Source organism: Triticum dicoccoides, chromosome 4A (assembly GCF_002162155.2).
Source record: "Triticum dicoccoides isolate Atlit2015 ecotype Zavitan chromosome 4A, WEW_v2.0, whole genome shotgun sequence".
In the NCBI taxonomy this organism is placed as follows: domain Eukaryota; kingdom Viridiplantae; phylum Streptophyta; class Magnoliopsida; order Poales; family Poaceae; genus Triticum; species Triticum dicoccoides.
Window position 1 is genome coordinate 735,478,933 of NC_041386.1, and position 11,810 is coordinate 735,490,742.

An 11,810-nucleotide genomic window follows, 5' to 3' on the forward strand; every position below is an offset into this window, starting at 1 on the left:
CCAGCATCTTTAGTACCGGTTCGTGGCACGAACCGGTACTAAAAATTCGCATTGAACCGGTACTAAAGATCTCCTCCCGCCTAGTCATTTGAACCGGCATTAAAGGACACATTAGTGCCGGCTCATATGCAAACCGGTACTAATGTGTCTCAGATTTGACCCTTTTTCTACTAGTGTGACATGCTCTCAGTGTAGCAGTCTACACCAGAGCGATGTATCACCAGCCTCCATCTGCCGCATCAAATATTCTATTTGCAGTCAAAGCAGCGCCTTCAAGATAGAAACAACGTTGAGACCCCGCCGATGCCCGGTCCGGGAGGTTGGACCTAGGATTTCTCCTGGGGCTCGAGGAGGAGATCCGGTCAGGGTCATGCCAATGCCTCCCAGGAGGTGAAGGAACCCTCGGGCGGTGTCGTTGACAGTGCAGGTCCTCACTGCACGCGGATTTTGCCCTGACATATGAGCAAAGACCTCAGATATGGGGGCAGGCCGAACATGGCGAAGAACGTCGGGGAATACCCACACACATGGAGGGAAGCCTAGGAACATTGTCGTCAAGGATGGGCACCGGCCAGCGCAGGGCCTGTAGGCCGGCCAAGCCGGTAGCGCGTCAACTAGGCTACATCATCCACCTGCACCACGCGGCTGCTGTTGAGGAAGCACCGCACAAGCCAGAATGTGCTAGTTGCTGTTGACTTCGATCTGAAGTTCACATATGTGCTGGCTGGGTGGGAAGGATCAGCACATGATCCTAACATTCTCAGTGACAGCATGAGTCGTCATGATGGCATCAACAACCCTGATGGCAAGTTCTACCTGGAGATGCTGGCTATGCATGTCGTCCAGGTGTTGTTCCACCCTTCAGAAAAACCAGGTACCATCTTAATGAGTTTGCTGGTAGGAACTATCCTAGGACTCCCCAGGAACTGTTCAATCTCAGACACTCCATCCTTAGAGTGATTGTTGAGAGGGCCTTTGGAGCTCTAAAGAACATGTTTAAGATCCAGGATCAGAAGACATTCCACCCTTACCCTACCCAGGTGAAGCTTGCTCTTGCATATTGCATCATTCACAACTGGATCCTGCAATGGAGAGTTGATGAATTTGTGCCGCAGGAGGAAGATGTGACTCCTGATGAGGTCATCAGCTCCGGTCATGGTGTGGAGGCGTTTGACAATGAAGCGTGGAAGAGAAAAAGGTTGGAGTGAGCTCAGGCAATGAGGGATAACAGAGGTCAGACAAGGATCTGAGGCAGAAGAACAAGAGGAAGAAGAAGAAAGAGGGAGCAGCAGAGGAAGAGGAAGCACCTAGTTAGCATCATTGAACCTTATTGAACCATGTTGGCCCTTAATAAATTGTACTGTCATTTGCTAGTAGGTAGGATAAACTGCCATTTGTTTCCTAGCTAGGACAAAACAATGTTCAGTGTGTGTGGTAAGGTCACCAGTAGCGAGAAGTGGTGATCACATTTTTAACCGTTTGCAACCAAACAATGTGTTGCTTGTTTAACAATTGCGACGCAGGCAAACAAACAATGTGCTGACCAGTTGATTCCCACATGCAGAAAGCCTAATGCAGGCAACCAAACTACATGCAGATATTGGTTTGAGAAAAATTCACTATAGGTCCATGTACTTGAGCTGGCTGATACTTAAGTACCACTACTTCAGAATACCCGAAATACAGTCCATGTACTTGCGCAGGGGGTTCACTTTGGTCCGTATATACGAATTGAGCTACGTATTTGCTGACTTGGCCGAGTCAACCGTTGACAGCTGTGCTTTGACCGCCACTTGTGCAGCACCTGTCCACTTGTGCGTTAATAGTAGATGGCTGGAGGTTTTTTTTGCAAATGGGCGCACCTGGTCGGACCGCACCGGGTCGCTCCTGTCTCCTCCCTCTCGCTCTCCGCTACCTCTGCTCCGAACCCTAGCCAGCTCCCGTCCGCGCCACCGCCGTCGCCTTCCGCCGGCGCAGCCATTGCCGACGCCCTCCTCCGCCTCCTGTGTCTCCTCCTTCATGTCGTCCTCCAGCTCCATCCGCTCAGCGCTGCGTGGCCGCTCCGTTGCTGTACCACTGATCGGGTGCCCGGATTGCGGCGAGCAGGTGAGGTTCTACTGGTCTAGCACCGATGAGCACGATGGATGGATCTTCTACAAGTGCGTGAACCACCATGTAAGTGCCAGTTCAGTAGATTCATGCCGTGTTAACTAACGCAGTAGTTTAGAGCTTGTGATTCATGCCGCTCAGTAGATTCATGCAGTTGGTTAACTAATTTTGGCACTGATTAATCAGGTCACTTGTGATTTCTGGCACTGGGAGCTTGAGTATGTGCAGCATCTGGTTGAAACAAGGCGTCTGGTTGGTGATGCTGTTGTAGATGCAATTGCTGCTGTTGAGGACAAGAGGGAAGAGCTTGAGAGGCAGAGGACAGAATCAATGGCAGGCAGAGGCACAGCTGGAAGGGTCATGGCTGGGAGAGGCAGGGCTGGAAGAGATAATTATGGATGCTCCAGTGAGAATAAGTATGCTACCAAGCAGCAAATTGCTATGCTTTTAGGGTTAGGCAGAGAGATTTTGTTGCTGCTAAAGTTGCTGATGGCTTTTGTTATAGTGCTTTGTGTGATGTGTTTCACCTTAATTATGAAGAAGGGAGGTGTTGTTAATTCAGTAGGTGCAGGTGTGTAAACTGAGCATACTAAAATGGTTGCTTTTGTTTGCTCAGTAATGCTTAGTTGTAATGGTTGTTGTAATGGATAATATGTCAGTAATGTGAAGCCTGCTTGACCTACTTGCTTTGAAATGCTAGACCTAATTGCTTTGAAAAAACTGACAGATGTATTTAATGTCAGAAGTATAGTTAACTGAATTTAAATAGTTAACTGAATTTAGTTAACTGAATGTTTGCAGTTCACTGAATTTAACTAGTTAACTGAATGTTTGCAAAGTTAACCTCATTGTACTTAACCTCATTGCTTTCAAATTAATTGCTGTACTGAACTAACTTTGCAAACTTTGCAAACTAATTGCTGTACACCCACCGACCAACTTGCACCTGCTGCAAACACCCACCCACCAACTTGCACTCTACATGTTGCTTTGGTCCACCAGTCGACCACCACCACCAGATCCCCTTCTTATTCCTCATCTTTCATCTTCAAGTTCGTGCACCACCAGATCCCTTCTGTCCTCTGTCCAATAGCCCCAACAGATCCCCTTGTCATCTTCAGCTAGCAGCAACCATGGTGTCCTGGGATGATCTTCCCAGTTCTTCTGAAGATGACTCTGTGACCAGCAAGGTTAGTGTGCTCCTCAATCTCACACAAATTCAGTCTAGGGTTTCTCAGCTAGGGTTTCTCTCTCAATTGATTCCAAATGTCTCTCTTTTGTTTAGCCACCTCCACAATATCCTTTGAGGAATGGAGTGGCTTGGCTACAGATCTGCCTAGCTTTAGATGTGGGCATGGATCTTTGTGTGAGAAGAATGTGGCATTTGAATCTGTTGATACTGGCAGAAGGTTTCTAACTTGTGCACAAAAGGTTAGTATTTTTTTTTGCATTTGGCACTGTTAAACATTTTTCTCTTTGTACTGAATACTGGTTGTTAACTGAATCTCTTTTTTGTATGTTCTAAATTGTTAGGAAGTACCCAAATGCAGATATGTTGAGTGGGTCGATCCTGAGTGGCCTGATGCTCTGAAGATGAGCCTAGCTACTATATGGACCATGTATGAAGAGGAGAAAAAATAGAGGCTCAGACAGAATGTTGTGAGTGCTGAAGAAAATTTGAAGGTTCTTGAAGAGAAGAAGAAGATGGAGAATGAGTTGAGGCATTTCAAGCTTGATTTTGCTAAGATTATGGCTGAGAAGGAACAGGCAATGAGCCAACTAGGCAGCACACAACTTACTCTGACTGATCTAAAGGAAGAACTTGAGAAGAAGAAGATTGCAGACAAGTCAGTAACCAACATTCATCAGGTATTCATGGTTAAAGCAGAGAAAGAGAGGGACCAAGCAGTGCAAGAGAGGGATGACTTGAAGCATGAGAAAAGGAAGCTTGAGTACATGATTGGTGACCTATTCAAACACAAAGAGGCCACCAAGGAGAAGATAAGGAAGCTGAAGGGCATGCTGAATGAATTTGATTGAATCTGTGTCATTGTAAAAAACCACTTTGTATCTTTCCTCCTGGATTTGTGTCAACTAAATTGTGTTAAGATAAGATATTGAAGTTGAAGTGGGTTAAGATAAGAAACTGAAGTTGGTTCAGATAAGAAAATGAAGTTAACTGTCTCTGTCTTATATGACTGAATTTGTCTGAATTTATATGCCTGCAGTTGTTGTTTTATATGACTGAATTTGTCTGAATTTATATGTCTGCGGTAGCTGTTTTATATGACTGAATTTGTATGCCTGTAACAATTTTTTCTTAAAGAAAAAAAAATTACACAAAAATAGTTTTGCCTAGGTCTCGAACCCAGGACCTGTGGTATTGAACGTTGGTGGCAATGCCAGTGTGGTAAGTAGTAGTGCTTTGATCAAGGGCAGGTACTAACCTACCTATTTAGCAGTTGCTAGTGGCCCAATGGCTCACGCCTCTTCCGTTTTCTTGTCTGCTCTTTAAGCCCACCCACCCACCGCTCCACTCCCCACTCTCCCCTCAGTCCATCGCCTCGCCTCGGTTACCCCGCACCAAACCCCCACGCAGCCGTCAAGAAACCCTCGCCGCCGACCACCACACCGCCACCGCGTACATGGAGAACAGCCCCGCCTGTCAGAGGGTCATCGATGACCTCGCACGCGGCGACAGGGCGATGCGCGCAGACCTGACGGAGATCGGGAAGTGGTTCCCCAACATTGGGATGCTGCGCCGCCATGCGCGTGGCCTCCTGAAGGTGATGACCGACGACGAGCTGGACCGCGCCTGCGACGACCCCGAAGGTATCGCTCCTACGCTCGTCCTCCGCTTCGCGATGCAGGAGACGCGCTTCGACGACCCGGGGCAGCGAGCCCGGTGGTGGATGTACCGGTCCGCCACCGCGCCCCGCCAGCCGGATCCGTTGCGCGTTGGCTCGCGAACGAAGCGCATCCACAACGTCGATCTGGCCCTCCCCGCGCCTGTCAACACGGCGTACTAGGACCATTACCAGCCCGACTGCCTCGGGCGTGACGATGTCTCGGAGTACATCTCCTCCGAGTCGGAGTACGACTCTGGCTCCGACGAAGACTCTGGCTACGCCGCCGACTCGTCCTGGTCGACTGGCTGGGAGGAGCCAGAGGTGATTGTCCTCTCTGACGACGAGCCGGAGGTCAAGGTGGCGGCGCCCATCGTCCCCGAGCAGGAGGTCCAGATGGTGGTGCCCGTCGCCAGGGAGGGTGACAAGCACCACCCCATTGACGTCGAGCTTCTTCCAGATGTTCCTGACATCGTCAAGCAGGAGGTGGAGGTGGTGCTGGCCCTTCAAGCACAGGTGGACGTCGCAGCGCGGCAAGATAGGAAGAAGAAGAGGAAGGTGGCAGCTGATATGGAGGTTCGCCGCTCGGAGCGCCTCCAGAAGTTGAAGAACTGAAGATGATGCAGTTGCAGTAGAAGGCATTAAGAAGATGCAGTTGCAGTAGTTAGGTATGCTGAAATATACAGATTTTTAGCATATAAGTTATAAAATATTAGTTTCTTAGGTGTGCTTGTATATTAAGCACATAAGTTATTTGTAATTTCTGTCTGTTGAAGTCTGTTGAACTGGTTGTTGATGCTATATAAGTGTTGAACTGGCTGTGATGCTATATTTGTGCTGAACTGTGTTGATGCAAAAGTGGCAGTAATCCAAAAGCGCTTTGTTGGTATGTAATGGTGTTGATGCAGTCTTGTTGCTATATAAGGCAACAATCCAAAAAATCTCTTGTTGCTATATAAGGCAATAATTCCAAAAGAAGTAGCTGCTAAGGTTTTGAATCTTAGCTGAATTTTTGTCTGAATCTTTATCTTAACTAAATTCTGTCTTAACTGAATTCTGTCTTAACTAAATTCAGACAACTGTTAAGATTCAGTTAACTATAATCAAATCAGTTAGCTTTTCAAACTCAATTCAGACAACTGTAAAAAATCTGTTAGCTTTTCAAACTCAATTCAGATATCTTTGAATTCAGTGAACTGTAAAAATTCAGTTAAGTAGTTTGGAGGGGAGTGCAAATATACTAAGTAGGTTGTCAAGTAACACTTGAGCAAAGCACCGTTCCTATCACACTGGCATTGCACCCTGTTTATCACACCACAGGTCCTGGGTTCGACACCAGGCCAACCTTTTTTGTTTTACTTTTTTAATTTTATGCAGTTAATTATCTATACTCCAGCAGTGAATAAATCAATGAACTCCAACTGAATAATATGCAACTGAATTTGAGTTCTCTTTATGCAGGAAGTATGCAACTGAACTACAACAGTTTAACTTTTGAATGGCAGTATGAAGCCACTGAATCTTCACATTTCCAACAGTTCAAAGAGTCTCATTGTAGTTTTTGCCAAAATATTACAAGTGCAAAAAGCACTGAATCATCCCAACTCCAACAGTTTCAAAGAGTCTCATTCAAGTTTTTGGCCAAAAAATTACAAGTGCAAAAGCACTGAATCATCTAAACTCATCAAACATGTTCACTCTCTTCGGCTTCTTTGGCACATGTCCACTTGGTCCTGCCTGCTTCCTCTGCTCAGCTCTTAATCTCTTGACCTCTTCTTGCTGTATCTTCTTTGCTTCTTGATCTTCTTTTCCCTTCAGTGCTGCCGTAGTTCTCTTTGCTTCTTGATCTTCTTTTCTCTTCACTGCCTCTGCTTTAGCTGCCATTGCTTCAAGGGCTCTGGCCTCCTTCTCTTCTTGCAATGCAGCTTTTCTTGCTGCTGAAGCTTCCTTCCTTGCTGCAGATTCCAAAGCTTTCTTCTCTTGTGCTGCTCTTCTTCTTCTTTGTGAAGACTCTGCTTTCCTCCTTGCAATTTCTTGCCTTTTTGCTTCTGCCTCCTCTGCTTTCTTCTCTACCATCTCATTCATGGCCTCAAGTGCTGCATCTCTCCTGGCTGCCATCTGTATTTCTTTGTCTCTCTTCATCTGCAGCAACTTCATGGTTAGGTTGCCTTCATTTGTAGTTGTTGTTGTCTGTGCTGCATTGTGAGAACTGGCTGCATTTGAGATGAATGAGGAATCTGGCAAAATGATTTCAGGTTCTTCTCTAGACACAGGTCTAGATTGTTGCATCCTACGAAGCATTGTAAATCCAAAGTCCTGCACCGGTACAAAACAAACATCACATGAAAACATCAGTACAACAAAAATGACTAGACAAAAGAGGTCAAAATTGAAGGACAAAAGTGGAGAATTTGCCTGAAAAACAACTGGTGCATCTGCTCCATCATCTTGTGTGACAATGACCTCATCATCTTGTGTGACAATGACCTCCTCATGTGTATCATGGCCATCAACATGGGCCTCCTCATGTGTAACTTGGTCATCAACATGAACCTCCTCCTGTGTAAGTTGACCATCCTCTTGTGTGACCTGAACCTCCTCATGTGTACCTTGGCCATCATCTTGTTGTGCCACAACAATTTCATCATCTGACACATCAGCAGGAATGGCCCTTGGACCCCTTCTTGTTGTTCTCTCTGCTAGATTTGGCAAAATGCCAGCCTTTTTGAGATTACATCCTTTGATGTTGTGGCCTGTTTCATGGCAGTATGAGCATGTTATTGTGATTCCATGTCTGCTCATCACCTTAGTTCCATCTTTCTTTTCAATCTCATAAGGCTGCTTTCTCCTACTTTCGTTTGAAGGCCTCCCTACTTTTTTTTCAAAGACAGGTGGCTTGATTTCACAACCATTCATCTTCTGCCACTCACTCCTATCTCTGCAAGGCTTGATAATGGGTTTGTATGCTAGCTTGAATGCTTCTATACTGTAACAGGAGTGCACCAAACTCTCAGGATCAATCCTCTCATGTCTGCAGCATGCAATTGCATGGTGACATGGAACTCCACTAAGATCCCACCTTTTGCATGTACAACTTTCTTCCTTCAGGTCAACAATGTATGTCCTGTTCCTGTTGTCAACCTGAAAGATGCCATCACCAGCCCCTGAAACCATGCATGTAGCTGACAGCTCTATATTCTTCTCAATTCTTTTCCTAATTTTTGGGCATATTGAACCAGGCCAGGTCTCTGCCTCTTTTCTTTTGTTGTAGAACCTGACCATGAGCTATGTTTTGATCTTGTCAATCATTGATCTGAGATGCATCTCCCTAGCCTCAAGAATATATTTGTTGAAAACCTCACAGTTGTTGTTCAGAAGGATATCACACTTGACCAATTCTCTTTGGAAGCCCCTAACCCAAGTGTTGGGTGTTAGCTGCTCAAGCCACTTGTATGCTTCTAGGCTTATGACCTTCATTTCCTCCATGCTTGCAGCCCATAGTTCTGGTGTTGTGCTCCTTGCACACTTCCATAGCCGGTTTTTAAGAACATCTCCTTTGTGTGTTTGCTGAAAATTCTGCCAAATAAGCCTAACACAGTGTATGTGCTCTGCATCAGGAAAGTGCTGCCTCACTCCCTTGATCAGGCCCTTTTGCTTGTCTGACATTATAGTCCATGGCTCTGTGTTTACAATTCCCAAGTCACTCTTCAGATTTGACAGAAACCATTTCCATGTGTCAGTGTTCTCTACCTCAACAACTGCAAAAGCTAGAGGGTAAATGCAGTCATTAGGATCCATGCCAACAGCACACAGCATAACACCTCCATACTTTGTCTTCAGGTGGCATCCATCCAAACAAATGACAGGCCTACAAGCTTGCATGAAACCCCTTTTGCAGGCATCCAGAGAGAAATAACAACTTGCAAATATGCCATTACTAACACCCACATAGAAAGAACTCCCTGGGTTTGATCTTCTGAATTCTTGTGCATAATCCCACATGCTGTTGTACTGCTCCAACTCATCACCTTCAATAACTTTCTTCGCTAACCTCTTAGCCCTTCTAAGCTTGCTTCTTGTTGCTGTCATGTTCCAATCTTTCTGAACCAACCTTGCAAAAAATTTCATGTTCATGTTTTCATCTGCTCTGAAAGAATCAAGATATTTTCCAGCCATAAAAGGAGCAGTGAATGACTTAACACACCATTTCTTTATGCATGTATGCTTTGGGTTGTATTTCTTGATCATGAAGCGGTTGATTCTCCCATCAAATGATGCAGACAAGGTCCAAGGGCACCCATCTTCACAAATGGCATTCAGTCTTTTCCTATCATTTCTAGGGCACCTAATGTCAACTCTCTCCTGATAGCTGTACTCTTTGATAGCTTTCCTAAGGAACTCAACAGATCCAAAGGTCTGGCCAACTTGAAACTTTGGTTTAGTCAGGTCTTCCTCTCTAAAACTTTTGAAATTCAGCTTCACCTTATCTTCATCAGAGGATGGCAGACAAATATCCACATCTTCAGTAGGATCATCAACTTCTTCTTGGACTGTTGGTCCTTTGCCCTTCTCACAATCAACATGTTTGTCAAACAAGTCATCGTCATCCTGCAGATCAATGTCTGAATCAACAATTTGTGGAATATAATCTTCATTTGAATCCTGCACTACTGTGTCTGCTGCATCCATGTTCAACAACCTACAGGATTTCCTTGCCCTAAACCCAAACTGAGATGAAAGGTAAGTAGTTCCAGGCTGGGGTGGACTTGGTATGAAATCATCTTCTTCTGACTCTGCTCCACTTTCTGACTCTGCTTCATCTTGCTCATGCTCTTGATCAGAATCATGCTCTTGATCATGCTGAGCCAGCTCCTGTTCCACTACAGTGAGCTCAGCCTGCTCCTCTTGCTGCTGTTGCTCTTCTTGCTCCTCATGCTCTTGATCATGCACTTGCTCTTTCTTTGGCCTACTTCCACTGAATTTGGCAAATGGAGGATCCTCATCATCAGAATGAACAGGAGCAGGAGAAATATATGATCTCAGGCTCTCATCATGATCAAGAAATATTTTTTGAAAATGATTCCCATTAAGAACACAATCCTTCATGTTCTCTGTCATAGTGTTGTCTCCCATCTTAATCTCTCTTAATCCATTCTTGTACACTGTCAACCCAGGAACACACCAATAAGCCCTGATCCTGCCCTCAAACTCATATCCAATTTCCTCCACTAGACTGGCAACAACATCAGGTGTCCAATTATCTATGTCACAGTAATTATACCAAATGGAGTGACCTTTGTGATAACCCCTATGCTTGCCAGCACACAGAAAGTAGCCATCATGTATGACCTCAACAGAGAATTGGTTGCTTAAGTGACCTGCAAAACAATCAAGTTCAAAAAGTTCAGACATTTCAGAAAGAAAACAGAGATTCATGGCTCCAATTAACAAATGTATGATCTTACAGGTCGAAAAGCAACCATCTTTGGTCAATCTGACACAATGTAATTGCACACTACAACAATTTTTGGACCAATTAACACTCTGACACTAAAAGCAAACTTTACTGCTTAAACCCTAGACCCCTGGACCGATGAAAAATTGGGGGGAGAAAGAACCATAACCACTCCAGATCTCTGCAAATATGGCCAAACCCTAGATCCTACTGCAAACACCCCATGAAGCAGCCCTATTTTTGGCCTGTCAGAAATATCTTCACAAACTGCTAAAACCCTACCACCCCACACCCAATCCGTCAGAGACTAGAACAAACGGCCAAACCCTAGCTCCTACGCGCAATTGATGCGGCCAAGAACTCGTTACGGGAGCTAAATTACACAGATCGAGCAAAGGAGCTGCTGGCAACGGCGACGTACCGTACAGGGGCGGCGAGGCATCATCACGGCGATGCGAAGGAGCAAGAGGCACGTCGCGCAGGCCCCTCCTGAACGGATCGGACGGCGGCGGCTCAGCGTTCGACGACGTGCTCATGGAGCCGCCGTCGACGCCAACGACGTCCGACCTCGGCAGCGACGATGAGGAGAAAGGTGGGAGCAGAGAGGGGTTGCGGGAGCAGAGAGGGGTTGCGGGAGGTAGGAGAGAGGAGCGAACCGGTGCGGTCCGACCAGGTGCGTCGCCGTTTAATGAGTGGGTGGGTGCGGTCCGACCAGGTGCACCCATTTGCAAAAAAACCTCCAGCCATCTACTATTAACGCACAAGTGGACAGGTGCTGCACAAGTGGCGGTCAAAGCACAGCTGTCAACGGTTGACTCGGCCAAGTCAGCAAATACGTAGCTCAATTCGTATATACGGACCAAAGTGAACCCCCTGAGCAAGTACATGGACTGTATTTCGCGTATTTTGAAGTAGTGGTACTTAAGTGTCAGCCAGCTCAAGTTTTGTGACCTATGGTGAATTTTTCTCTATTGGTTTTTAGCCTTCATTTGCCCAATCAGGCCCAACTGGGATAAGTATGCAAAATGCCCTAAAACAGAGATGTAAACCAAACACGCCTTGCGTGAATATTGTGACGGTTGAATAAATCTTGGTGAGATTGTCAAAAAAAAAAGACTAGCCTAGCTGCACTGCGTGGCGCCGAATGCACGCCGAACCAACAAGAGAAAAACGAGAGAGCACAAATACCAACAAACCCGCAAGTATAAGAACAACACAATCAGGCCCCTGGGAGGCCATCCTGTCTGCCGACCACCGCCGCTGCATTTCGAATCTGGAGAAGCCGGAGTTGGAATGCATTGTTGGCAATACACATTTTGCATTGAGGCGATACACATTTTGCATTGAGGTGAGATGTACTGACTGACGAACAGCATCACGGCCGGGTCCAGTTTCTAGTC